The following is a 27,500-nucleotide window of genomic DNA, read 5'->3' as shown; positions in this document are numbered from 1 at the left end:
AAGGAAGGAGAAGGGGGAAAAATAAAAGTCTCTCTATTTTCTTGCTTCCCTCTGTCACTCCTGATGGTTTAGATGTCTTCTTTTACAATTTTGTGTTTATTCTGTTTGGAATGAACGGTAGTGATCACCTTTCCGGGGATGAGTGTCTCATGTTTGTACCGTCCTGCTTCTTCTCTATTTAGAGTAGACCTGTGGATGTTTCTTTTCGCATGGGTTGAGTGTTGCAAAACTCTTTTAGTTTTTGCTTGTCTGTGAAGTTCTTTACCTCTCCTTCTATTCTAAAGGATAGCTTTGCTGGATAGAGTATCCTAGGCTGCATTGTTTTGTTTTGTTTTGTTTTGTTTTGTTTTGTTTTGTTTTGTGTTTCATTCAGGAATTTCAATAGATCTTGCCACTCCCTTCTGGCCTGACGTGTTTGTGGAGAGAAATCCGCTGAGAGCCTTATGGGGGTTCCCTTGGAACTCACTCTTTGTTTTTCTCTTGCCTAAAGGCATTTAGGATCATTGCTTTCTCCTTGACTCTGACCATCTGGATTAGGATAGGTCTCGGTGTGGGTCTGTTTGAGTTCTCCCTGTTTGGCACCCTCTGAGCCTCCTGGACTTGGATATCGGATTCCTTCCTTAGAGCTGGGAAATTGTCAGTCATGCTTTCTTCAAATACCTTTTCGACCCCCTTGCTTCTTCCTTCCCCTTCTGGAACCCCTATTGTGCGTAGATGGGCACGCTTTCGATGGTCCCGTAGGTCCCTGAGATTGTTTTCGTTGTTCTTTATTTGTTTTTCTCTCAGCTGTTCTGATTGGGTTCTTTCTGTTGTCCTGTCTTCTGGGCCACTTATTCGCTCCTCGGCGTGATCTAGCCTCCTTTGGACAGCCTTTAGACCACTTCTCATGTCAGCCAATGAGCTGACCAGTTCTCCTTGACTCTTCTTTAGAGCTTCGATTTCGTTTTTGACGTACAGTATACATCTAAACACTATCACTTGGAGTTCCTTCGGTACTTGGATCTCTCCTTTTTTGAAATCTTGATCTAGCAGGCCATCCGTGTCTATTTTGTGGATCGTGCTTTCAGGGAATTTCTCTGGCTCTTTTCATTGGGAGTGGTTCCTCTGCTTCCTCATGCTGCTCCTATCTCTCTGGCACTGTGGCTTAAGGAGTATCAGTTATCTATTGTGGTCCTTAAGGAGTTTAGGTATTTATCTAAAGCCTATAGAGGAATAAAACTTTAAAAGGGGGGGAGAGGGGGGAGAGAGAGAGAGAGAGAGAGAGAGAGAGAGAGAGAGAGAGACAGAGAGAGAGAGACAGAGAGAGAGAGACAGAGAGAGAGAGACAGAGAGAGAGAGAGAGGGAGAGGGAGATAGAGGGAGACGGAGAGGGGGATAGGGGGAGAGAGAGAGACAGAGACAGAGACGGTGGGAGGGGGAGGGGGGTGGGGGAGCCGGATTTTAAAAGAATGGAGGAAAAAAAGGTTTGAAAACAGTGTACAAGCAATAATAGAAGAGCAAGTGGAAGCAGAAGAGCGATCGAGTTGAGACGTCTTCTAAAAGCCTTTAAAAAATAGAAAAGATCAGAAAATAAAACACAATTGTTTCAAAAGTAAATTTTTAAAAGGTAATCGGAAATAGAACAGATTTTAACAAGAGATAAAACACAGGATTTGAAAAGGAGGGAGAAAGAAAAGGTTTGAAGACACTGTGTAATCAATAATAGAAGAGTAAGTGGAAGCAGAAGAGCGATCGAGTGGAGACGTCTTTTAATAACCTTAATAAAAAGGAGAAAAAAAAATCGAGAAACGATATCTGAAACCTGTAAATAATCAATAACAGGAGATCTAAACCAAGAGAAGAGAAAAAGGAAAGGGGGTGGATGTTTAAAAATAAGAAGAATAAAAAGATTTTCAAGGAAACATTTAAAAGGGATTAAAACCGTCAACGTAGACGACTGTTCAAAAGTCAAGGTTAAAAAGGTAACAGAAGGTAAAACCGATAGAAGAGAGATTAAAAAAGAGAAAGGAAAAGGAAAAAAAAAGGGGGGTGGGGGAAGGACGTGTTCCCGGCACCGCGGTCGGATGCTGCGTTCCTCCCGGGAAGGAGGGTGGCTGGCTGGCCGCCCGCCCTCTCCCGGCCCCGGTCGTTCCGCTGCTCTGTGCGGCTGTGTGCTCCGACTCGGGTCGGCGGCGCTCCTCTCCGTAGGTGGGCTCGGGGAAGACCGTGGAACCGCCCCGCCCCTAGCTGCGTCCCCAAACTCGGCTCCTTCTTAGTCATGGTGGCGCGAGTTCTCTGAGGTACCGGGGCAGAAATATCCTATCTGCCTCGGGCTGTAAACGAATCTCAGTCCTGCCTAGAAGGCTGCGGAGCCCCCGGGTGCGGATTCGAGTCTCGGCCCCGCCCCCGCCCGCATGCTGCACGCCAGAGGCTATGGCGGCTGTGGCTGCGTCCCGCCTCTCTTCTCGCGAGAAGCGCCGGTGATGGCGCCGCGGATCTGAGGAGACGGAGGCTACGGCGCCCCTCCCCCCAGGGCACACCGGCCGTGTTGCTTTGCCTTTCTTTTCCCGTCATGGACGGGGGGGGGGGGGCGGGGGGGGGGCGGGTTGTTCTGCTCTGTATCCCCTCCCGGCCGCCGCCCTGGTCCTCCGCCCGGCTCGTGCGGCCTGTCCCGGCCCCTGGCTGCCGGCCTGCGACTCGGGCTGGGTGTCGCGGGGACCCTCTGTGCCCGTTTCACTTGGATCGGTCGGTCAAGGGGTGCTCTGGGTAGATCTGAGGCTCGGGGGCGCCCCCTCCGTCCCGTCGGCCTCTCCGTTGGAGAGGGGCAGTTTTGGCGAACGAGCCCTATTCCTCCTCTGCCGCTCCCTCCCCGCGGGACCGGTCCCTCCCGCACTGTTTTGCTTTTTACTCTTTCTTTTCTCCTTTTCTCCTACCAGATTTTGGGCGTCTTTGTCTTTCGAAGAGGGCGGTGTTCTGTCGGAGTTCCGCAGGTGCTCCGATTGGCCGAGTGGGTCCGTCGATGTGAGTTTTGGTGTATTTGTGGGAGAGGGTGAGCTACGAGTGTCCTTCTACTCCGCCGTCTTGCTTCTCCGCGGGTTATTTTTGAAGAGTAGGTGCTGGGGATTGAACCCTGGGCCTTTATTTTTTGCATGCTAAGCACGAGCTGTACTGCTGGATCTCTAGGCCCTCCCCACCGCAACACCCCTCCCCCCCTTTCCCACCGCCTCCATAGTACTCGATGAATCTCCTGACTAGATATCTATGCTTCCTTGGAATGGGGCCGTCCGTTTCTTCATCGGATGGATGGACGTCTGTGGATTCGTCTCGTTTCTCTCCACTGCGGTGGGTGGCATCGGGGCCTGGGGTGGGGTTGAGTGGCGTGGGCTGGGAACTGTTCTTCACGTGTAGAGGTGGAGCGGAGCGATGAGGATGGTGACTTTTTCCCCCGAGTGCTCACGCCGGGTGATGGAGGCCTGTGGTCTCACTTGGAAGAGGACTCGGGTGACTGGAACAGAGCCCGTGTGGGGTCGTTGTGGAGGGAGGAACTCCACCCCCCAGCCCCAGCCCCAGCCCCGGCACTTGTACCTCATCGAGGGACGGTCGGCCGAAAACAAATGAAAGCTGTCAGAGGTGGGGGTGGGGGTGGGGGTGAAGGGGTGGGTGTGTGTGTGTGTGTGTGTGTGTCCCCGTTCCCCGTACCACAGTCCCTGGTCGAGGCCCCCCGAGCGGAGAAACGCACGCCAGGCCGTCCGTGCTCCTGGTTGTCCGGCCGCGTGTCCCCGCCGCCCAGAGATCCCGAACCGTCCCGCTCGCTCCCCTGCCGGGTGCCGTGTGCCACCTGCCTGTCGGCCGGGCGCTATTTTAGACACTGCGAAGAAGTCGGCCGGACGGCCGGGCCGGGCCGGGCCGGGCCGGGCCGGGCCGGGCCGAGCCGAGCCGAGCCGAGCCGAGCCGAGCACGTCCAGGCCGAGGTGGGTGGTGCTGGGTTCAGAGGAGTGGGGTACAAGCGGGAGGCGGGCGTCGATGGAGGGGAGGGGGAGGGGGAGGGGAGCAGGGATGACGATGGGCTGGGGGGCTTGGCGTGTGGGGTGGGGGTGGGAGGGATGGTAGCCATCCTATGACTTTCTCTCCTCACCCCGCCTTTGGCAAGTCTGTTAGAGTGACGAGGTTGTGCTGGTTTCTGGCTGGTGCACACCACAGTGATTGTGTTCTTCTTTTTCCTGGTCTTTTTCAGGAACCCTCGTCCCGAGGGACTGAATCTAGTGCCCTGTGCTGCGCGGTACGACCTAGGGGTCGAATCTGCCAGGAGAGGTCTTACAAGGATCTGGAGGATCCTGGAAAACTGCTACCATCCGGAATCCTACATGGATATTCAAGATCTTGCGGATGGATGGACGGACGGAAGACGGATCGAATGGAGGCCCCGCCCCATCCCCTGGACCCCTTGGCCCAGGAGGATCGTGATGGGTCTGGAAAGGACTCTTCCGACGAGGGTCTCGGGATGGACTTTCTCGGTCCGCGGAAGGTGTTTCTGCACAAAGAGGAAGAGAGGGGCGTTCTCGGCCGGAGAGCCCGAACCGCCTCCTTTCAGGGATCCGCTCCAGTCTGGGTCGGGGTCGGGGTCAGAACGCGACCACCGACGGCTCCCCTCCCTCGTCTTGGCGCTCCAACTTGGGAAACCCTCCTCCCTGCCCCCTCACCCATCTTCTCGTCAGCCTGCCTCCAGCTTCCCCGTGCCAACTACCTCTCTCATGCTGCCGGACTTTCCTCCCCCTTGGGCCGCCAGGAAGCTCTCCCACTCCTCCACGTGCTTTGGCTTGGAATCCCTGACAAACACAAGCGGTGCTGGAGGGCGGGGCCGGGGGCAGTGGCAGAAGGACTCCCTTCATCTTATGGGAGCGACTTTTATCTCCATAGGTGGCGATTGAGAAAACACATAAAATCACTCAGAAGAATACCCATGTGTAGTCTCCCTGACCTAGATCCGTGTCTGTCTGTCTGTCTGTCTCTCTCTCTCTGTCTCTCTCTCCATTTCGCTATTCTGTGTGTGTGTGTGTGTGTGTGTGTGCCTTTCTGTCTGTCTCCCTTGTCTCTCTTTCCTCTCCTCTCCCCTCCTCTCCTCTTCCCTGTTCTCCCCTCCCTTCCCCCCTCACCCCTCCGCTCCTCTCTTCTCCCCTCCCCTCCACTCCTCTCCTCTCCCCTCGCCTCCTCTCACTTCCCCTTCCCTCCCCTCTTTTCCCTCCTCTCCTTTCCTGTCCTCTCCCCTTTTATCCCTCCTCTCCTCTGCTCGCTCTCGCGCTCGCTCTCTCTCTCTCTCTCTCTCTCTCTCTCTCTCTCTCTCTCTCCTCTCCCCCCCTTCCCTTCCCTCCCTCCTCCCTAACCCCCCAACCCCTACCTTCACAGGGCCTCATAGATTGCAATCGGTTTCCATGAAATGTGATGAAGAGGGAATGAAGTTTAGAATGATATCCCCATGCCATCGAAACCTTCTTCCCCAGGGACAGCGAGTTATTTGTGGTTGTGTTTGTTTTTGTTTTTCTTGTTGTTGTTTTGGGGTGCAACGAGGGCACAGGAGGCGTTGGGAGTGAGGGTGATGTTTCTCTTTCTGTCTGTCTCCTCCTTAGGAAGGATTTTAAGAGGAGGGAGGACTCACAGAAATCTACCATCTCGTCTCGTACTGCAGCTGTGTTTGAGCTTCCTATACGATCTGGGCGGAACACTCCCCACCCTCACCTCAAGCCGCCATCGCCGCCCCCTCAGCCCCCACCACCCCCGTCCAGTCCCGCGCTTGGGGTGGTGGTTGGGCATGGGGGGATGTTGGCGGGGTGGTCGTTGGTGGGGGTTGGGGTGGTGGAGGAAACCAGAAAACAGACCACTGTGGCACGTGGCTGACTGGGGCTTCAGGGTGAAGGAGGATGAATAAAATGGCCGGAATTAGGCTAACGGATTGCTTCGTTTTTGGGCGGGGGGGGGGGGGGAGAGGAGGGGAGGATCATTAGGTCATTCATTCATTCATTTGCTTGGGGGGGGTGTCATTCGGTTTCTTATGCTCGCCCTTAAAACGGTCGACTCTTCTGACTGACCGGTTGCTGCTCACGGTTCCAGGCCCGTTGTTGAAACTGGAAGCTATCGATCTTACTGTTTCTACTGTATTTCAGTCATTGCAAGTCATCATCGTGCTGGGTCTCTGAGTCCTTCTCCGAGGAGAAGGTCGGTCGGTCACGGGACTACTGACCTGACAAAATAGCCTGAGTGACCAAGAAGGCCACACCTTGAGTGCTTATGAGATAATGAGATCTAACCGCCAGCCTCTATAGAATGGGTCACCTGGGAGGCATCGTGACACCATGCTGAGTCTTCTGATGAGAAAACGATTCTGTGGATGGTGATCGATGCTTGATTGTTTGAGCTATGGCTCTAGAACCACCCCACCCACTCCATCCCCAAGGTGGGTACACAGTTTTGAAGACGCTAGCCTGCTGTGAATCCCCTTTGCCCGGCAGAGCGATAAAATGACCTCTTTTCTTCTAAGCTCCAAGGCCTTGTCTCTGGATTCTTGGGCTCATCGGGGACGGGGGCCGATCTTTCGGCAACAAGCGTGCTTCAGAAACAACGGATGCCCGAGAAGGACACTCTGCCTCTCCCTCTTCTTCCGGGCCTGAAATGGGGAGGAAAAAATATCGCTTCCCCTGGAAGCCGGAGTCCAGAGCCCGCCATCCGGAGGGACTTCTGGCTTGGCCTTCTCCTGGGGTGGGGGGAGGGCACGCCACCGCACGTGTTCTTTGTCAACTCCCCGTTTCTCTCTTCTCGAGTTATCTCTTTGGGAAGGCTCCCACACTGGATGAAAACAGACAGACAGGCTGGTATCTCTCCCTACCCCACCCTTCGCCCCCCAAATGACTGAACTTCTGTCCCATCAAAATCACCACTTGTTTTCCAACGTGGCTTTCTTGGATCCTGGAGGACTGACATCAACTTAGAGCCAAGATGGGCACAGAACTGAAGGACCTTCTCGGCTGGCCTAAGAAGTCTGTCATCGTGATGTGGGAGGTATTCTTCGAGGGACCTATCTGACTAAGTGCTTGACGGCCTTTTGGACTTTGAACCAACTTGGAGATAGGAACTAGGATGAGAGGGCCCCCGAAATAGCTCAGCAAACTCTTCTCCACCCTTAGAAGAGAGACAGACAGATAGACAGACAGACAGAGAAAGAGAGAGAGAGAGAGAGAGAGAGAGAGAGACAGACAGACAGACAGACAGACAGACAGACAGACAGTGTGTGTGTGTGTGTGTGTGTGTGTGTGTGTGTGTCTGTCTGTCTGTCTGTCTGTCTGCCTGCCTGCCTGCCTGTCTGTCTGACGGTCTGTCGGTCTGTCTGCCTGCTTATTGTAGGAACTCTCTGTCAATGGAAGTATAGTTGACTTACAATGTTGTGTTCATTTATGACGTACGGCATAGTGATTCACTTATTCACACACACACACACACACACACACACACACACACACACGTATACTTTTTCAGGATAGGTTATTACAAGCTATTGAACATAGTTCCCTGTGCTAGACAGTAGGACCTACTTGTGTACCTAGTTTGTATAGGGTGGTTTATATCTGCTAATCCCAAACTCCTGATTTATCCCTCCGCCTTACCCCGTTCCTCCACCCTACCCTGTCCCCTGTGTTAACCATCGGTTTCTTTTCCATGTCTGCGAGTCCAGTCTGTTTCTGTTTTGTAAATAGGTTCCTCGGAGTCTTTTTAAAATGGAGTTATTTATGTATGGATGGGTGTCTTGACTTACTTTCAGATCCCACCTAGAAGTGATGGCATAGGATATCTGTCTTTCCCTGGGTGACTGACTTCACTAAAACTATGGAACGCTTCACGCATGGGCGTGTGTCGCCCACGTTCAGGGGCCGTGCTGATCTTCTCTGGATGGTTCCCATGTTAGTCTATGTGCTGTGGCAGCAAGCGCTTTCCTTAGGGTTTTTGTCTCAACCTGAAAGCCAGCCCGGAGACTGAAGGTCTTCTAGTTGCCTCCACTATCTGCCTAGGACCCTCTCCACGAATGTTTCCCATTTTCTCTCACCCTTTTGCCTTGGCATCATTGAGTACGAAAACGCTCCGTCTCCTGAAGCCCTGCAGACGGAAGCTGGACAACGGGAGGTAAACGTCAGAGAAATGGCCACAACAGCTCCTGTGGAAACCATCCTCGGGCCTGTTTTCGGGGGAGCCGCTCAGAGAGTTGAGCCGAACACCCCAGGACCTCATCAGAGGCATTTCAAACTGCTCGAGCCGTTTCGATGACCCCGATGTGTGGAAATCTCCTACCAGACTGACCCCCTACTCCCGGCCCTGAATCTGGTTTCTCATCTGCTCCGACGATTCACCTTTGTGCTGTACTTTGGTTGTCCACACAAGTGCCTCTTAGGCGATACCTGACTGCTTGCTCCCTAGGCCTAGCTTCAGAAGCCCATCGACACCACCGCCTCCTGAGACGAGATACTACAACTGTTTCCTTGAACAGACCTGTTCTCAGAACTAAGAAACTGGGTCCATGGAACGCAGGCCCCCTAGGAAACCATTCCCTCCCTCCTGCCCCCAGACCGCACGCACGCACGCACGGACGCACACGCACACGTACAGTCAACAGCCCAGCTTTTAATGTGTAAAACTTCCAGGGAAGTTACAGAATAGGGAAATGTTGGGGTCCAGAGTAGGCTGCCCCAAAATGTGCCCGATGGATTATGCTGAATGAAAGGGACTTCACAAGTGGCCAAGGGGGAGGGTATAGGTCAGTGGTAGAGTGTGTGCTTAGCAAGCAAGCACAAGGTCTTGGGTTAAATCCCCAGTACCTCCGGTCAAAAATAAATGCATAAAATCGAATTCCTCTCCCCGCCCGCCCCCCAAAGTATACACTGCTGTATGTCAACTCTGTCTCAATAAAACTGGAAGGAAAAAAAGGAAGGAAAAAAAAAAAAAAGCATGATTTAACAAAAGAAAGAAACAAAGAAAGAACTGCCCGAGGCAAGAGGAACACTCTGTCCCTCCTTTCTGCCTCCCTGGAAGCAGGGGAAAAAGAATTTTTTTTTTTTTAAAGTCTCCCATCCCAGAGGAATCTATCAAGTCAGAGGTCTGCTTCCATGCCCTTCCATGATTCTCAAACGGTTTAGTGGGGTTTACCCAGGTTAGGAAAAGGAGGGGACTCCTTTGGCCTGAGACCAGGCGAGATTCTCCCCCTCCCTCCCGCCTCCCTCCGTGCAGTTGGGACGGGGTGGCCTAAGGGTGGGGAAATTGAAACCAAAAAACAAAAGCCGTTCAACAGAGAGGAGCCGGAGGCCAAGTCAAAGGCTCTGACCTGAGCACAGAGCTTTCTGCATTTGAATGAAGCGATTGAACGAGGCCCTGCCGAATGGATCCTCCTGACGTCCCCGCCCCCGCTTCCAGGAGACAGTCCAGTCGATTTAGGACCCGATTTGGGACCGATCGGTGGAGGAGGCCTGGGCGGCGGCGGCAGTGGCGGCGGCGGCGGCGGCGGCGGCGGCGGCGGCGGCGGCGGCGGCGGCGGCGGAAGCAGCGGCGGGGGGCGGGGGGGGGGGTGCGCGGGCGGGGGCGGGACCAACGGTCGCTCCAGCTCTGCCTGCCTGCCTGCCTGCCTGCCTGCCTGCCTGCCTGCCTGCCTGCGGGGCTGAGGCCTGAGGGCCACGCTGGTTCCTGCCACTCAGGGAAACTTGTGCGGGTGTTGCCGAAAGATCGCCCTCCCCAACCCCGTCCCTGACGAGCCAAATAACCCAGAGACAGGGTCTTAGAGTTTAGAAGAAAAGAGGCAGCTTGATTGCTTTGCTGGGCAAAGGGGACTCACAGCAGGCTAGTGCCTTCCAAACTGTGAACCCGTCTTGGGGTTGGGGTTTCATGCTTCTGTGGACGAACAGGTTGGAGCATGAAAGGGAATCACAACAGGCGGGAGCATAAAAGGTGCTCATGATCAACAAGGGTCTCTGATAAAACTTCCTCCTAAATCTGGATGAGTGTCTGGTAACATGGGACCTCCTGGTGGTCTAGTAGGTCATCAGCCCGTGACCTTCTTTCTCTGGTCAGACTCACCCGGCGGCACCAGCGCCACGGAGGAACTCGGGGTGGGGGGGTGGGAGGGGGCTGGTCGTTCTCCTGAGCTTATCCTCCCGTGACTCCCTTCCTGGGGAAAGACTCAGACGTCAAACATGATTGTCAATTTGAACGATCAGAGGAAGGTCCAATCAAACAGTTAGAATCGACAACTTTAGCTGCTTTGAACAGTGGGCCTGGGGCTGGGAGCGGTGTCTGGTCAGTCGAGTTTGCTGATCGTTCTAAAAGCAAGCAGTAAGCATAAAGCCAAAAATTGGCTTAGCCTAAGTGCGGCCACTTCATGATTCCTCCTTCACTGGGGGCCGAGGCGCGGGGGAGGGCGGGGGTGGGGGACACGACTGAGGTGGCGACGAACTTCTCCGTGAATGCTCGGAGCCGAACTGCTCTCTGGGCCTAGGTCCAAAAAAGGCCTGAGTCTCAGCTATGACAGGTTCTCTCTCTTTCTGGGCACATGGACTGACTCGCCCCGCATCCTCCCATCCTGTCAGACCCTTCGGACACGCACCTCCACCCGAGGAGTTCTTTGGCCTCGTCCAGAAAAAAACAAACACACGCACGAACAAAACCAACCGAGCACACAGAAACCCTGATGATCTCCTTGGACCCCATTCACTTCGGAGAGTCCCTCTCGTAGAAATCCCCTCAGCTCGATGATTTCACCATAGCCGCCTCCCTTTCTCTGCCGCAGTGACCCCCACCCCCACCCCCACCCCCACCCCCACCCCTGCGTGGGCCCTGTCCCTCTACCTATCAAAAACCAAACCCCAGGAGAAAAGAAAATCAGAATGCTGCTTTGAGCCACTGGATCTGTGAAAGGAACCAAACAGAAAGCCGAAATAACCAAACCAGCCGAACACCAAAAGCGAACAGACAGATACCCCAGAAAGAAGGGCACGCTGACCCTGGCCCCTTTCCTTCCTGGAATCAGGACATAACGTAGATCTACACCCCACCCCCGACCCCACCCTCCCCAGATGTCTTCTTTATGCCGGAACGAGAGTGACGTTCTTAGTGTCAATGGTGCTGTTTTGGAAACGACAGGCCAGCCAAGAAACAAGCACCACTCGGAGGGTTGGAGTACTCAGATTTCTTACGCCGGCGGGCTCAGAGGGGCTTCTGCTCCTAAGCCCTGAGCACCCCCAAGACGTGCACGTGAGGTTTTCTAGGGTTAAGTACAAGCTTGGGGTATTCGGCCAATAGGCACGCGATAGCTTTAGCAACAACATTATCACAAGAGTAGAGGCAGTGAGGCGGCAAACCGACATTTCAAGGCCAGATATGTCTCTTTGAAAATCCAGCTGGCTAGCAAAGCATGAATAGGGAATCAGCAAACCGACACTTATTAATTTAGATTTACGAGTTAGCCCAGCAGACCTCAGATCAGGAATCCGACACTTGTTACACTTAGATTTGTGACTTAGCTTGTTAGCCCATCTGGGCTTTTCCTTCACAGTGTAAAGCGGAGAAGGAGAGAATTCTGTACAAACAGACCTCGATGAAAAGAATCCTCATCCTCTTTTAGGCCCCCACCTCAACACACACACACACACACACACACACACACACACACACACACACACACACACACACACACACGCATGCATGCATGCGCGCGTATAGTTACTCCTGTTCTCTCTCTCTCTCTTTCTCTCTCCCTCTTCCTTTATTACTGATGTTTTTAAAAATGTTTACTGATAACACAGAAAAAAATTGCTGAAGTGTTGTCCAGGAATGATATTCACTTTTGAAAACATGATATATATTGTAAAGGGTTTGGGCTCCCTTAGAAAAATCCCAGTCCAGGCACGATTGTATAGCACCTCTTTTCACTTTCAAGTATCTCATTTCAGACAATAAAGTAGCCTGTCATCTTCCTTGTGCATGACGTTTGTAACTGGCACAAGTCAAACGGCACAAAATTCAGACCCAATCTCCTGATCCGTATGATTCTCATATTCTTTTTCTTTAGTGACCCCAGAAGCTATGGGTCTGTGCCAACCACCCGTGGCTGTTCACTATCCAGCATTTCTTCCATTATCTTTATGTTGTCCTGTTTCTTGGAAGTATTAGTGCAGCTACTTTTCCCGATGGTCTGTCTCTGTCTCTGTCTCTGTCTCTCACTCTTTTCTCCTTCTATTTTGGGGGGGAGGGGCATGGGTTTGATTAGGTAATTTATTTATTTTAACGGTGGTTCTGGGGATTGAACCCAGGACATCATGCATGCTAAGCAGGCACTCTAACGCTGATCTACATCCTTCTCTACACCGCCCCCCCCCCGACCCTCCAGCACCCCCCCCTCCCCGGCCAGGGCCTGTCTTTGCTCAACCCAATAGAAGAGCATTTATGTTTTGCCAGTTTTCTGGGTCCTTCTTTGTTTCATAAAACTGAGAAGAAATACGTGTGGAAGTTCTCTCCTATGAATTGAACAGACTGAAGATCCTTTAAATAACCAAATGAGGTGGAAGTGCCGAGAGTACCATACGGGAACACACCGAGACACATCATCATCAAATTGACCAAAATTAAGGGTAAGGAGAAAATATTAAAATGAGCGAGAGAAAAGCAACAAATAACATACAAGGGAACTCCCGTAAGGTTATCAGCTGATTTTTCAGCAGAAACTCTACAGGCCAGAAGTGGGTGGCACAACATATTTAAAGTGATGAAAGGGGAAAACTGACAGCCAAGAATACTCTATTCAGCAAGGCTCTCGTTCAGATTTGAGGGAGAAATCAAAAGCTTCACAGATAAACGAAAGCTACAAGATTTCAGCACCATCAAGCCGGCTTTACAAGGAATGTTAAAGGATCGTCTCAAGTCATCAAACCCTAAGAAAAGAGAACAAAAAGATGACAGAGAAAGGGAGGGAGGGAGGGGGGAGAGAGAGAAAGAGAGAGAGAGAGAGGGAGAGAGAGAGAGAGAGGAGACCTACAAAAGATGGCTTTGCCTGTTTAGGGTCTTCCGTTGTTCCTTATAAATTTTGAAATTGTTTGTTCTAGTTCTGTGAGGAATGTCGTGAGTATTTTGACAGGGGTTGCATGGAACTTGCGGATTGCTTTGGGTAGTGTGGCCATTTTGATAGTATTGATTCTTCCAATGCAAGAGCACAAGACAGCTTTCCATTTCTTTGTGTCATTTCAGATTCTGGAGTATAGGTAACCTCCTCGATTAAGTTTATTTCTAGTCATTTTACTGTTTTTTGACGCAATGGAAGTGTTTATCCCAGTTATAAAATTCTGGTTTTTAAAGTGGAGGAGGGGAAAAAAAAAAAAAAAAAAAGGAAAGGAAAGGCCACAAATGGCAAAATATCCTTCTTTATTACGGGTGAATTGTATTCCATTCCGTGTGTGTATGTGTGTGTGTGTGTGTGTGTGTGTGTGTGTGTGTGTGTGTCCCCTCTTCTTTATCTATTCAAATATTGATGTGCACTTAGGATGCTTCCGTATCTTGGCCATTATAAATGATGTTGCTGTTAATAGCAGGGTGTGTGCATCTTTTTGAATTCATTCTTATTTTGCGGTTGGCTTTATTCCTTTGATAACTATGTAAGTTTAAAAAGCTAAAGCGCTAAACCTTCCTGGAAACAATGAACAGTACGTATATGTAAATTAAAAAATATGTGTGCAGTAAAAAATTAAAAAATAAATAAATGAATAAAAAAGAAAGAAAGACAAGGAAATTAGCTATCAAGCCATGAAAGACATGGAAGAAACTTAGAAGACATCTTACTAAATCAAAGAAACCGGTCTGAAAATGTTACCAACTGGACAATTCCAACCAAAGGACATCCTGGAAAAGGCAAAGCTCTAGAAACAATAAAAAGATCGTGGTATCCAGGGGTTTGGGGAGAGGGAGGGAAGGAGGAATGAACAGATACAGCGTGTGGGATTTTTTAAGGCGATGAGATTATTCCGTCGGATACCATAGTGGTGGCTACATGTCATGATACATTTGTCAAAACCCATAGAACGTACGACATCAAGAGTGAACCGTCATGTAAACTATGGACTTTGATTGATAATAACGTGTCCATGTCGGACCATCAGTTTGACCAAATAGGCCACACTGATGAGGGATGTTGAGGGGAGGGGAGGATATATGTGTGGGTGGGGAGGGCTGTGTGAGAACTCTCTGTATTTTCTGCTCAATTCTGCTGTGAGCCTGAAACTGCTCTAGGAAATAAAGTCTATTAATCAAAAAACAAAAACAAGAACAAACACAACGAAACAAAACAAAACAAAACAGCCAAATGAGGTGAACCAGGATTCAGTCATCCAAAATGGAGCTGGACGGCCAGTGGGAGGAACTTGGTTGCAGACATAGTCTTGTTTCGGGGAGGGGCACGTTGTCCCCTCCCTCTACACATCTTGAGTCCTCTGGGCTGGACTGATCCAAAAATGGACCCCAGACGGATCGTTGAGCAGGAGCGACAGGGAACCTCCTGTCTTTCATTCAAGCACTCATGTGTCCCCGAAGCAGGCAGCTTTTCTCCGTTTTAGGACAAGAAATCAGCCCTTTGTGCGAAATGGACCGGGCTGAGAGACTTTGGTTTTGGGTGACCCGTCCGTGAAGAATCGAGACAGAGTTTGGGTTTTTGGGGGGAAGCCCCTGAAAGAAGTCACGAGGTTGGTTGGTTGGTTGGTTGGTTTCTCTAGGCTTCCGGGGCCTGAAGGCTCTCAGTGGGAGATCAGGGTGATTTCCTAAGTCCAGATGCAGGGAGGGCACCCTCCACGGAAGTGATTGATTTCCCGCTTTCAGGGAGACAGAAAGAAGAGTCTGAGGGTCCGGTCGGTCCCTCTTGCGTCTGCTGGCCCCTCGGCTTCTTCGGTCACTCTCATTTCTAACCTATCCGTGTGCCACGGAGGCACATACATGTTTGGGGTGGCCTCCCCTGGGTCCCGACACCGGCATCCATGGGGGGAGGGGGGGCATGAGTGGTCAGAACTGTATCGAGCTCAAGGGCGCCACCAACCGGTTTCAAAAACAAATCTGCCAGCAGCTGCTAGCTGCAGCCTTGTCGTTTCAAAGTTCCCGCCTTGCTCTTGTGGTGTTTTCTTTCGTTTCCCCTTCTCCACTTGCCCCGTGGGGTAGTCTGGTGACACACACTTCCAGTGCTTCTTTCTTGCATCTGTGTCTCCTGGGCTGCAGTCCTAAGAACCCCCCCATACCCCCCGGCCCCCCCCCCCCCAATAAGCTCGTTTCTTTACCCTCCACCAGGTCTCCTGGCTTGGGAATCTCGGTTCACACCATGTGTCTCGTGTCCTCTCTGAATTCATGGGCCCAGCCATCCACCCTAAGGAGACGGAGGGAGGGAAGGAAGGCTTTGACCTGGCGACCTTCCTTGCCGGCATCCTCCGGATTTCGGACCCTTCAGTGTGCCACCCGCCACCCGCCACCCGCCATACCACCCTCACCCTGAGGCCTAGCCCTCGGGGCTCCGTCCACGCGGAAACCTGAACGCTGACGGACGGACCTGGATGGCGGGCGGGGTGGGGGTGGGGGTGGGGGTGGGGGTGGGGGGTGGAGGGGCTTGCTTCATCACCGCCGGAACCGTGGAGGCGACCGAGACAGACGCGTCCTTCAAGAGGTGAAGGGACACGTAGCCCGGGCTAGGTCCGTGCCACGGCATATGATTTGGCTCTAAAAAGGAAACCAGGGGCCCGTGGAGCCGAGAGACCTGTGGGAGACAGGCGGGGCAGTTTCTGCGTGCACATGACTCCCTGAAAGGAGCCAATCTGAAAAGGTGGCATCCTGTAGGGTACCGGCTCTGGATGACGTTCATTCTCAAAAGGGCAAAAGCCCAGAGAGGGTGAAAAGATGAGTGGGGTTGTGTGTGTGTGTGGGGGGGTGAAGGTTGTGTCTCTCTCTCTCTCTCTCTCTCTCTCTCTCTCTCTCTCTCTCTCTCTCTCTGTGTGTGTGTGTGAGTGTGCGCGCGTGCGTGTGTGTGTGTGTGTGTGTGTGTGTGTGTGTGTGTGTGTGTTGTGGCGGGGGGGGTTGTTGATGAATAGGTGGAGCACAGGGGACTTTTAAGCAGCAAAACTCTCCGGTAGGTAGGCCCACGATGGGATGAAAACCAACGTGTTGGGTATGGCATTCCCTAAGATGGGGTGAACTGAAAGAACCCTTCTGGGTGTCTGCCCCTCAGCCGAAGTTTAAAGTCCTTCCTAAAGCCAGAAGGGAAAGACACCCGTGAGCAATCTGAGCGGCCATTGCTGAGGGGTAAGAGCGAGGCCAGTGAATCCAGTGAAAGACTGACTGACTGACGTGGGGGCCTGGGTCCCTCGGCTCGACCCCCTTCCCCGGGAAACCGAAGCCTTCGACGCAGGGATGCGCTTTGACACGCTTATGTCTCATCAGAGAAGGTTTCTTCTGCCTGGCATTGTGTGACGGGGCCGAGATACCCGTCCTCTCCTCCTTTGCATGAGGTAGCCGTCGCTCCCGCCTTGGCGCAGCGGTGAAGAAGGCTACCAGAAACACGGTTCTGCGTTTCTCTCTATACCGTGGGCGAGCGTCACGGCTTTTCCTTGCGTTTCACCATGCAGTCAGAGGGCATTATCAAAACTAAGCGTGCCATCCAAATTTTCCTTTTCCTTTTTTAAAGTGACTGTCAAGAACTTAGGCAGCATCGAGTGAAAACGTTGGGCACCTTCATCTCTTGGTTTGTATGGAGCCAGCTAGGTCATCAGACCCACATCACCATGATTTCTGAATTCTAAGATACTTTCAAATCCATGATATTGTACATTCCTGGGTCCTGGGATGTCATTCTGGTTGATCAGGTCAAAGGGAATGTGTCCCTCCGTAGCACTGATTAACACGTCAGCTTATTTAAACGACAACACAGGAAATTCCCTTCGGGCGATATTCATTCCACACGCTCAAGGAAACCGATAGGTTGTGTGCCTGAGCCCACACAGTGTGACGCAAGAACGGGGTGGGGGTTGAGGGAGGGGGAACTCTGGCTAGTGTCCGGGACCTAACGGGAGATAGAGTGGAGGGTGATTTTTGCCCTTCTTCAGGGTCAGGGTGAATCGGCCCGAGGTTGACTTGTGCGCTCAGAAAGAGGGCCTTTATCGGATGCCCCGAGCCGACTTTTCTTTTCTTCTTCTTCTTCTTTTCTTTTTTCAGTTTTATTGAGATAGGTTTGACATACAGCCCTCTATCAGTTTCAGGTGTACAGCACAATGATTTGACTTCCATAGATTGTGAAGTGATTATTAGGTAACTTTAGTGAACATGAAACAACGATATTTTAAAAGGGGGTTTAATCAACAGAACTGCTGTTTATGATGATCATCTATTCCTAAGAGAAAGGACAGATGAACACTCCAAAATGCAGGAAGTGCATAGTCACAGAATGATGAACAATCTTTACCCGTGCAGACGTTTTGACACCAGGATACGTGGAAAGCTGAAGTCTTAGAACATAGAAATATTTGGCTCTCCATTTGACCTGGAAATCTCCTTGTTGGAAAGAAGCTAATTTCTCCTCCTCATCCTCGTCCTCGTCCTCTTCCTCCTCCTGTCTTTTTCATTTAAAAAACAGATTTTTTTTTTAACAAAAAGTTTTTATCTTTTCGGAGGGGGGACGGGTCGTTAGGTGTCTTTATCTACGTTTTAAGTAATTATTTAGATTTATTCTACGTTTTCAGTGGTGGTAGTGGGGACTGAGCCCAAGGCCCTGTGCATGCTGAGCACGCACTCTACCGCAGAGCTCTACGCTTTCCCGGAAAGGAGCAAATTCCTAAACATAGAGCTGGATGAGCAGGTCAGCTTTTTGATCTCATAGAAGCAGCGGCCCTGTTCTCTGGGGGAACCGTCCTTATCTTGTCCGTCTCGACAACGTCAGAAACGTCTACATAGCCCACAATGGCCTGAGACTGAGGCCAGGGGGCTGAATCAGGTAGAACCTGAAACCAAATGGAAGAAACAAAAAAAAGGGGGGGGGGGCACGCGGAGGCCTTTTTAAACGTGCACACTGCTGCGAGGGCTCCCTCGTCGAAACTCTAATTCGCAGCCTTCTTAAGGAGAAATATACATCTGAAACGTCTTTTTTTCCACGCAGAGTTTAAAAGCTTTCACCCTCCGAACCGAAAAACCTTACCCGTCCCATCGGTTCTTTCTAAGTGAGTGGGTTCTCTAGTGTCCTACGCGTCTGCTGGGAAACAAGCTGCTGGAAAACAAGCAACTAGAAACCAAGCTGCACCAACATTTCCATGAGCTTAAAATCTTACATTCACACTTAACTTGCTTAAAAATGCACACGCTTGCTTTGTTTTCATGTTTTACACAGTAGATGACCTAGAACATGCATGATGCTAAAGAAATTGTGTGAGGGGCAATCCTGAGATTGACCGTGAGGGCACAAAGGATGGCAGATATTTCCTTAGGGTAAAACAATGGACGGTCATGGGAAGCCAGATCAGCCATTAACAGAACTTGGTTCTGGCAGGAAAGCCTGCGGTTTAACCCCGGGGAAATATTTGCTATCTCGAGATGTCCCAGAGGCAATCACAGGATATACACTTAGAAATTTTGCATCCCCGGAGGAGGGTGATTGTTCCTGGAAGGGTTAGGCCTGAAATGAATCAGTTAGCCAGCAAGCAGAACTTCGTGCTTCTGGTATGAAATATCTAAAGCCCCACCTCTTTGATCGCATATCTTTTTTTTTTTTTTTTTTCCCCCCTGAGCCGTAGACTCCCAATAAACAGGATGTCGACCAGGCTTTTGGCACTCTAGATCCACGAGACCTTGAGTCCCCTGGTCTCATTTTTGCTCTTTACTTTGTCTCTTTGTTTCTTAATTCTTGCGTCGCCCGTCCTCAGACACGGTCCCGAACTGCGCTGGACGCAGCACCCGTCCTACCCGACTCATGAGTGACCTATAGTTTTTAAATGAAAGCTACAAAGTCTCTGGTCATGTCGATCTGCTGGTCTCGTCTGTATGAGACAGGGCATTACCTGAGTTTCAGAGACATACACAGACACACACAGACAGACAGACAGACAGACAGACAGACACACACACACACACACACACACACACACACACACACACTCTAAAGGGAAAAAAGAACAAAGAAAGAAAGAGAAAGAAAAAGAAAAAGGCTCAGGGGAATAAAGGATTCGCTTGCTCTCTGTGACATGACCCAGCAGACCTAGTTGTCACAAGACAGGAAGCTCAACTCTCCATGTTTACATGATGTGTTCCTGAGCTTTCTTGCAGAAAATTCTCATGCATTTCTTTCCCCTCACGGAAGTCTTCTCTATTCCCCACAGAGCCTGGGGCGATGGCTCTGCACCCTGGAGGCGCCTGCGGCCGATCCAAGATATTGGATGATTTGTGGAAGTGATCAGTGATCCTGAGACAAAGCCCTTCCTTTAGGTAGAAAAGCAAGTGGCCCCTGCTGCTCAGGGAGCTGGTGCTCCCCTTCCCCCCCTCCCGTCATGCCACCTTCTCCTTTGTGCACAAGCTATCGCTTTCGCAACAGAGCTTGGCTTGCCTGAGAGTCTTGTGGAAGCCATCCTCATTTCTATGGTACTGCCGTCCAAGGATCTGGAAAGGGCCCAGTCCCATGTATGCATGTAGGCACGTGTGTACGTCCCCGGCTTGTAGGCCTGACGTGTTTCTCCCTCCAGATACACTTGCCAGAGTTCATTCACGAAAGAGCTCTATGGAACTGGTTTTCAAGGGAACATGCAGGCAGGGAATGCGAACAGGCAGGAACCCAAATGTTTTCCTTCAGGTTGACATGATCTAGGACAGATCCTTCCATCCAGAAAACCAAATGTCAAGGGATTGGTCTCGTGAAAAGAGCCATGTCTTGATTGTGACGAGCAGCGTTCGAGGTGAAACTTTTTGCCTCCCTAGGTTTACCCCGAATCCTTGAAGTTCCTGTGGGTTACCTCTGTCATGAAATGTGTCAGCCAGAAAAATAAAATAAAATAAAGTAAAATAAAATAAAATAAAATAAAATAAAATAAAATAAAGAGTCTGGGAGCGATGGCTGGCTCGGTCTCAAGTCTCAGGAAGTGTTCACATCCCAAGCAGTCCTGGGGGGTAGTGTGTGTGTTGGGGGGGGGGGGCGGAGGCGGCCCGTCTCTGAAAAATTGGTGCCTCCTCCACGTAGTTTTTGGTCCCTTGCAACTGGAGCGTCTGGCGACATCCCTGGAATGTTTAGATCGTTTCCAAAGAAGATGAGATACGGAAGCGTTCGTTCCTGGCTCCATGAGTCGAAGGGGACGTGCTTTGATATCCTTCTGATAGGAAAGACTCGAGATCTGTCAGTGTGTTGGCCGACATGACTGGTATACCTTCGGAGGACGGATGGACCGACAGACAGACAGACAGACAGACAGACCGGAATACATACATACTTACTTACTTACATACGTACGTACGTACATACATACATACGTATGTGCATACATACATATATACATACAAGTAAAATAAAATAAAATAAAATAAAATAAAATAAAATAAAATAAAATAAAAGGATGCTGTGAGGAGAAAGTGTCTGTTTCTGGCTAGGACCAAATCGTGTCCGTACGTGGACCGGTTGGGAAAGACTGGTGTCCCAGATGGTTCACCGTGACTTCCTCGTGAACATTTGCTGTGACCGATTCGGGCTTGCTTCGGTATAGTCACGGTCTCCGGAATAGTCACGGTCTCGTTCTGAGGAACGTCTCCTGGAAAGCATGTGGAGACCATCTTCGTCTGCCGTCCTTAGGAAACGTTCCAGCAGAGCGGGTGTCCGAGAGCCTCTAGGGGCGATGGCTATGCTTAATGGACGTCTGTCCATCTTCAGGCCGAATTTCGTGGAAGCATGCTGATCTGGCCAGCTGACAAGTCTGAATGGGGGTGATTTTTGGTAGAAATGCGCGTCCTTGGAGAGACCAGGGGAAGGGGAGCATGTCTCAGTGGAAACTCTCGTACAGCGTGATAGAGATGAGAATGCGGTTCTGTGTCATCATCTTTGCGTGCTTCCCGCCACCCTCCCCCTCCCCACCCCGCCCCGCCTTCCACTGATACGCTGGGCCACGTCACGCGTGCTTCGAGTTTTCTCCGATAGTTGGCCAACGCTCTTCCGACTCCCGTTGCCCATGGTTCTCCCGCTTTGGACTTGGCATCCTCGAGAACCAAAGCCGCCCTTTCCCTGAAGCCCCGCCGAGCCGGACTGAGCAGCTGGACATCTGCTGGAGAGAGATCACTGCCGTGCCCCCTCTCGAGACCCTCCTCCTGCCCATTGCTGTGGAGGCCGCTTGGAAAGTGGACCTGAACCCGCATGCGTTTTTCAGGCCGCCCGAGCCTCTTCGAGCCCGACGCCTAGACATCTTCCTGAGTGGTGGCGCTCCGGACTCACACCCGGGGTTTCTCGTTGGCTTCGGCCACGGACCTTTGTCTTCCTGGAACGAAAGACCAGACCGGTTTCATCAGGTGGAACCACCTGCCTGGTGGCGGGACAGTCGTGGAGCCCTATGGACCACCCCGAAATGTATGTGCAGCCCAAGGGTGATCTCTCCAGCTGAACAACCATCGAGGCCCAAAAGGACCCCCCCCCGCCCCCGCCCCGGGAAGAAAGAAACTTTGACCTTGACCCTTAGCTGCCCGAATGAGAATTTGGATCGGGGTTGGGCAGGGTGATGGAGATCTCCCTTGGCCCAGTTCCCGTGCGCAGGACTTTCAATGACTGTGTCTTCCTGAAAGGACACCCGCCCCCTGACCACGCTGTCTCGTCATCAGTTTGTTTCCACGAGGGATGAAGTCTCATTGTGTGCACGGCAAAGTTGGCCGCTGCCTGTTCGGTCCGCCATCGCTCCGTAAAGGACCGAGGAAGTGTGCGTTGTGACCAGTGACAGATTTCGGAGCCCGTGGGTGGTGGACGGGTGTGTATCTGTTATCCAGGTCACGCACGACGCGGTGTGTCGTGGTGTGGCCCGCCCGGCCACCCCACCTCCCTTCCCCCATGGAAAATCAAGAGAGAGTATTGCCCGAGACAGACGAAAGTGCAGCCACGAAACCTAAAAGGATGACCCTGGATGTCAACTTGGAGGTGGCTAGGAGACGGCTGAGCATGCATAGGACCACACTGCCACCGTGTGGGATGCTGCACATGTGTCGCCGTCGTGGTTTTCAGCTCCTCCACCTATTGCCCTCACCTACATCCACTCTTTATCTCACTGAACTCTTTTTGAACTCTTTTTTTTTTTTTTTGGGAAGACAGTGAGAATTTTCTCTCTCTCTCTCTCTCTCTCCCTCCCTCCCTCCCTCCCTCCCTCCCTCCCCCCCCCCCCTCTCTCTCTCTCTCTCTCTCTCTCTCCTACTCTCTCTCATAATTGACCTGACAATAGGATGTCAGTTTTCACGTGTCCAACATAGCGATTCGGGATTCTTCCATGTTCCACGATGATCACCGCGATGAGTCTGGTTACGGATCCGTCACCGGACAGCGTCATGACAATAGTATGGATTGACTCGACTCGCCCTGCTGTCCATGACATCCCGTGATTAATGTATTTAATAATTGGAGATAACTGGAAGCTTGTACTTATTCCTCTCCCTCACCCATTGCACTCATTGATCCTTCTTGGTATCCATGAGTCTGTTTCAGCTTCCTTGCATGTGTTCCTGCGTATTGTCTTGGGGATTCTGCCTCGAAGTGACAACATCCCTCTTGGACTTAGGTCACTTGGTTAACATCATCCCCTCAAGGTGTAGGTCTCTCCAGACCACGTGACACTGTCCATTCGTCCATCCGCGGGCCCTTAGTGGAACTGCCGGGTCTTCCAGGAGTTTCCTGTGGGATGTTTTGAGGGACTTCTGTCCTGTATTCCCTAATGGCTTTCCTCCACCTCCGTTTTGCCCTCTCCCCCTCGCCCCCACTGCCAACCCCTGTTCCGTGTTGCCTTCTGTCTTCTGTCGGAGAGCGGATTCTGTCAGGTATGAGTCCATAGCTCTGTGTCCGCCCGCCAGCCCGCCCACCCGGCCCCATCGAACGGTGGTCTCTATCACATGTTCCGTCAGAAGCAGGCACTTTCTGCTTGTTTTTGGAACTTGCTGTCGTGATTCCAGGTTCTGGGCCTGTCTGGATATCTCTTAAAAACAGAAATGCGTGCGTTTTCCCCCTTTTTAAATTGTTTTTGCTTACTTATTTATTTATTTACTTGCTTACTTATTTACATATATTTATTTATTTAGGCTTTTTTTTTGTTGTTGTTCTTGTTGCTGTTGTTGTTTTTGGTTGTTGTTTGCTTATTCGGGGAGGGGAGGTAATTCGTTTCTTTTGCTGGTTTGTTGCCTGACTTAGTGATTGCCTGACTCACCGACTTCCTTATTTGCTTGAACGGAGGTCCTGAAGGTCGAACCCTGGACCTTGCGCGTGCTGGACAGGCACTCTGCCGCTGAGTTCTACACACCATCCTCCCCCACCCCCGCCCCTTCCCCATTTGGATACAAAATAATTTTTTTTTCCTTTTAAACTGAAAAAGTCAGTTTGGGTCTCCTGCCCGTGTTTCATCATTGGTTTGTTGGCTTCTAGGAGGTGGAGTTGACCGAGTTCTTGGACTGTTTAGGAGAGGAACCCCTGATGGGCTGTGGTGGTGCTTTTTCTACATTTTTGTTTGTTTGTTTGTTTGTTGTTGTTGTTGTTGTTTTTTGTTAAAACCCCAGAGTAAGTTCTACAACTTGATTTCCCTTTGGTGGTGGGTTTTGTCGTTTGTTTTCATGTTTTTTTTTTTTTCCACATGGGGCTACAGTTTCCCTGTCCACGTGTGACTGTGTGTCAAACACACACACCGACACACACACACAGACACAGACACGGGCACACATGCACACACAGACACGCGGATGCCCATGCACAGTGTTGTTCTGTGTAGATGCACTGAACCTCGATTTACCGAGCGGGTGGCTATCGACTCGCCCCCCCCCCCCCAACCGCCGCCCGCATTTTTTTGTTTTTCCTCCTCCTCCCTGTGGTTGTGGTCAGCCGTGCTGACGTCCGTGTTCTCACGACCGACCGCGAGTGCGTTTTCCCCACGCGCCCATTTGTTGTCTTTGGGCTTTGTCGCGATCTGTGCCGAGATCGATTTTTCTTTCCACTTCGATGGGGTTGACGGTCTTCATCCTTTCTTTTCTAGCTTCTGGGCTTTGCCTGTCTGCTTTCAAAAGACCTCCTGCATTCGAGAGGACGGACTCCAAAGCCGATTCCTGCGTTGTTCTCGGAGCGCTCGCCTGGTTTCGGTTTGCCAGCCCCCGCCTTCCCTCCCTGTTTCCCTCCTCCCCTTCCCACCGACCCCACCCCCCCGCCGCCGGGAACCCGGGATCTCGTCCTGGTCGCTCTGGGCCACCCGCCGGCGTGTCCGTGTGATCTCCCCCGCCCGGGGAATCGCGTGGGGAGCGCGTCCCCTTCGCGGCAGCCGCCCGCCCGGCCGGCCGTGTCTTGCCAAACCCCGGCTCCCTCCGTCCTCCCCGCCCTGATCTGCTGCCGGGGTGGGTCGCGTCGCGTCGCGTCGCGTCTCCTCATGCCGCCGTGCCGTGCCGTGCCGTGACGAGGGTGAGCGGGCTCCGAGGCGGACGCCACGGGGTCGCGCCGGCCGGCCGCCCGGCGCCTCAGCCCGGGACGGGCTCGGGCGTTTGGGCGGCCGGCGGTCGGGATCGGTTCCGGGGACGTTGGCGACGGCTGTCGGGCGCCATCTGGCTGCCGCTCTTGAGATCGTCCCTCTTCTCCCGAGCGTCGGCGACCTCGGCAAGGGATGGGGCTCGGCGGCGGGGCCCGAGGCAGACTTCGGGGAGGCTGGCGACACCGGCGGTGACAGTCCCCGTGGCGCTGAGCCGCGGGCGCGTCCTGCTCTCGGCGCAGATTGGACTCGCAGGCTGATGAGGGGGTGGCTGTCGCCGCGCTCCCGGGATCTCGTGTGTAGGGGGAAGCCGTGTGGCCTGGCCTGGTCGACCAGCATCCGCCTGTGCCCCTGCAGCCGCGGGGACCGACCCGAGCCGATCGGACACGGCCTGCGCCGTGCCGCCGCGGGGGAAAGGGACGGGGTGTCCCGCGCCCGGGCCGCCGGCGGCTAGGTGGTCCGGCCCTCGTCTGTGTCCCTTGGACGACTGGTCCCGAGGCGAGGAGCGGCCCGGGCCCAGTGCGGTGAGGCCGGGGACGGGCGCGCTGGGGTTCCCGGTCGTCGGAGGCGCCTCCTTGGATGAAATGTTTTCTGAGTCCCGATGGACCCGGAGACGTGGCTGGGCCGGCCCCTGTTGGCGCGGGAGGCCAGGGAGGGCGCCCCCCGGCCCGTAAGTCTGCCCGCGTGGGTTCCGGTGGCATTTGAGGGACCGAGACTTCATCCGGACTCGGGGACCGGCACGGGGGCGTCCTGCGAGGGATGTGGGGGAGGCAGGCTTTCCCCGGCCCGGTGCTCGGGAGCGGTCCCTCGTGGGGGGCCCTCTCCTCGGAGGCGCCTCTGTGGCATCTCCCCGAGTCCCCGACCACGCGGGCGAGAAACGGGCAGGGCGTCCCCGGCCCGATCCCGTCTCCCTCTCGTCCCTTCCCATTCCCACTGCTCCTCCTCCTCCTCCTCCTCCTCCTCCTCCTCCTCCTCCTCCTCCTCCTCCTCCTCCTCCTCCTCCTCAACCCCTCCCCCTCCCCCCCCCGGTCGATCAGATGGCCCCCGAGAGCTTCGGGGCTGCCATTTATGGGGGTAGGGCTGGGGGCAGGTGGCCGGACCGAGGTCCCGGGGCCCCCCCTGCAAATCGTGGACCCGACCCGTTTCCGGGCGCTGTCATTTTTTCTGTCGTGTTGGGCATTTTCTGCCAGCAGATAGGTGCTGACACGGTCTTTCTCGGTGTCTGTCACCGAGTGTTGGGTCTCCGGACGCGTGTGGGGCTCTTGGGCTTTGTCTCTGCGTGAGCCCTGGCCTGGTAGAAGCCGACTCTGCTTCTGACACTTGAGCCGCCCGCTCGGGCCTGCGCGCCGGCTCTCGTGTGTGCGTCCGGCTGACGTGGCCCGTGGTGCCGCCTCCGGTCTCTGGTGGCCCGAGGGCGGTGGGGTGAGCTGGCGGCGTGGGTCTTTTACCCCGTGCGCTCCCTGCCGCAGGCACCCGGTGGTGGCCGGCACGACCCCACCCTCACAGGCTCCGTGCCGCGTGTCAGGCATTCTCCGCCTGGGGTCGTTGGCCACTCTCCTCGTAGAGGAACGAGGAGTGGGTGGCGCCTGGCGAGGCTGAAGCAGGCCCTCCTCTGGTGGTTGTCCTCGCCGGGCCCTCCCCTCTGGCTCTGGGGCTTCCCTGCCCCATGGCTCGCTCGCTCGCTCGCTCACCTGACCGATGTGGTGACGTCATGCTCTCCCGGGCCGGGCCTAAGCCGCGCCAGACGAGGGACGGGACGTTCATGGTGAACGTGGCCTCTCTTCTCGTTCTGCCTGCGGGCCCCTCGCCTCTCCTCCACCGCCCGTGGGTGGCGGGGGCAAGGAAGGGGTGCGGACTCCGGCCCGACCTCGGTCTCCCGTGCCTCGTGGTGTCGGCGGGGCCGGGGTCTTGTGACGCGGCAGACACCTCTCGCCTCCTCGCCTGCTCGGCGTCTTGTCTCGCGAGCGGCCCTCCCCCGCGGGGGGGGAGGGCTGCCCCCGCCGCCACGCCACGTATCCCCTCGCCGGGGTGCGAGCGTGTCTCGCCTTGGCCCTCTGTGGTGCCCCTGGAGCGCTCCAGGTTGTCCCTCAGGTGCCCGAGGCCGAGCGGTGGCATCGCTTCCCGTCCCCAGCGAGTCCTCTCGGGTAACCCCTGCGGTGGTCGTGTGTCCCGAGCCACTCTCTTGAGCAGTGGGGGGGAGGGGTCGAGACGGTAAGCGAGGCGTGGCCGCTCCCCACCCTCGGTGGGGCCGGGGCCGCCTCCTGGTCGTCGTCCTCACCCTGTACCGGGGGGGACTGACGTGGCCGGGCGCACGCCGGGTGGGTCCCCCCTCTGCGGGGCTCGCGCCCGGGCGTGGGAGCGAACGTGGTGGGGCCGGGTGATGTGCCGGTGGGGGCGGGCGCCTGTCTCGTCCCCACGCGGTCTTGGGTGCGTCTCCTCGCGAGGCGGCACGGGCTTTCCCCGGTCCCGACCGCGAACGCTCGCTTTTCGGCCCGCTGCTTACCCTTGCCGCAGGCCCCTCCTGCCCAGCCGAGCGCTGACGTCCACCTCGGCGGACTTCCGTAGGCCTGAAGGGGGCCCCCGCTGGGTAGGGGGCGATGCGCCCTCGGTGAGAAAGCCTTCTCTAGCGACCTGAGAGGGGAGCCTTGGGGGGGGTACCGGACAACCCCCAGCCGCCGCTCCTCCATCCAGAGCGTGCAGTCGCCACGGGGAGCGACTGCCGCAGCGTGTGGGCAGGGCCCCGCCGCTTTGGCGTGTGGGTTGCGCCGGCCCCGC

The 27,500-nt window shown here is 53.8% G+C and overlaps 1 non-coding gene across 1 annotated transcript; it reads right to left on the bottom strand.

The window, feature by feature from the left end:
• Window positions 1–7,845: 7,845 nt before the first annotated feature.
• On the bottom strand, window positions 7,846–7,954 carry LOC140692345 (U6 spliceosomal RNA). Its single transcript, XR_012067916.1, has one exon. It is a non-coding gene; the product is annotated as a U6 spliceosomal RNA (small nuclear RNA).
• Between the last annotated feature and the right edge of the window lie 19,546 nt (window positions 7,955–27,500).

Source organism: Vicugna pacos, unplaced genomic scaffold (assembly GCF_048564905.1).
Source record: "Vicugna pacos unplaced genomic scaffold, VicPac4 scaffold_5, whole genome shotgun sequence".
Taxonomy (NCBI): domain Eukaryota; kingdom Metazoa; phylum Chordata; class Mammalia; order Artiodactyla; family Camelidae; genus Vicugna; species Vicugna pacos.
Note: the sequence above shows the minus strand (reverse complement) of the source record. Positions and strands in the feature narration are given on the sequence as shown.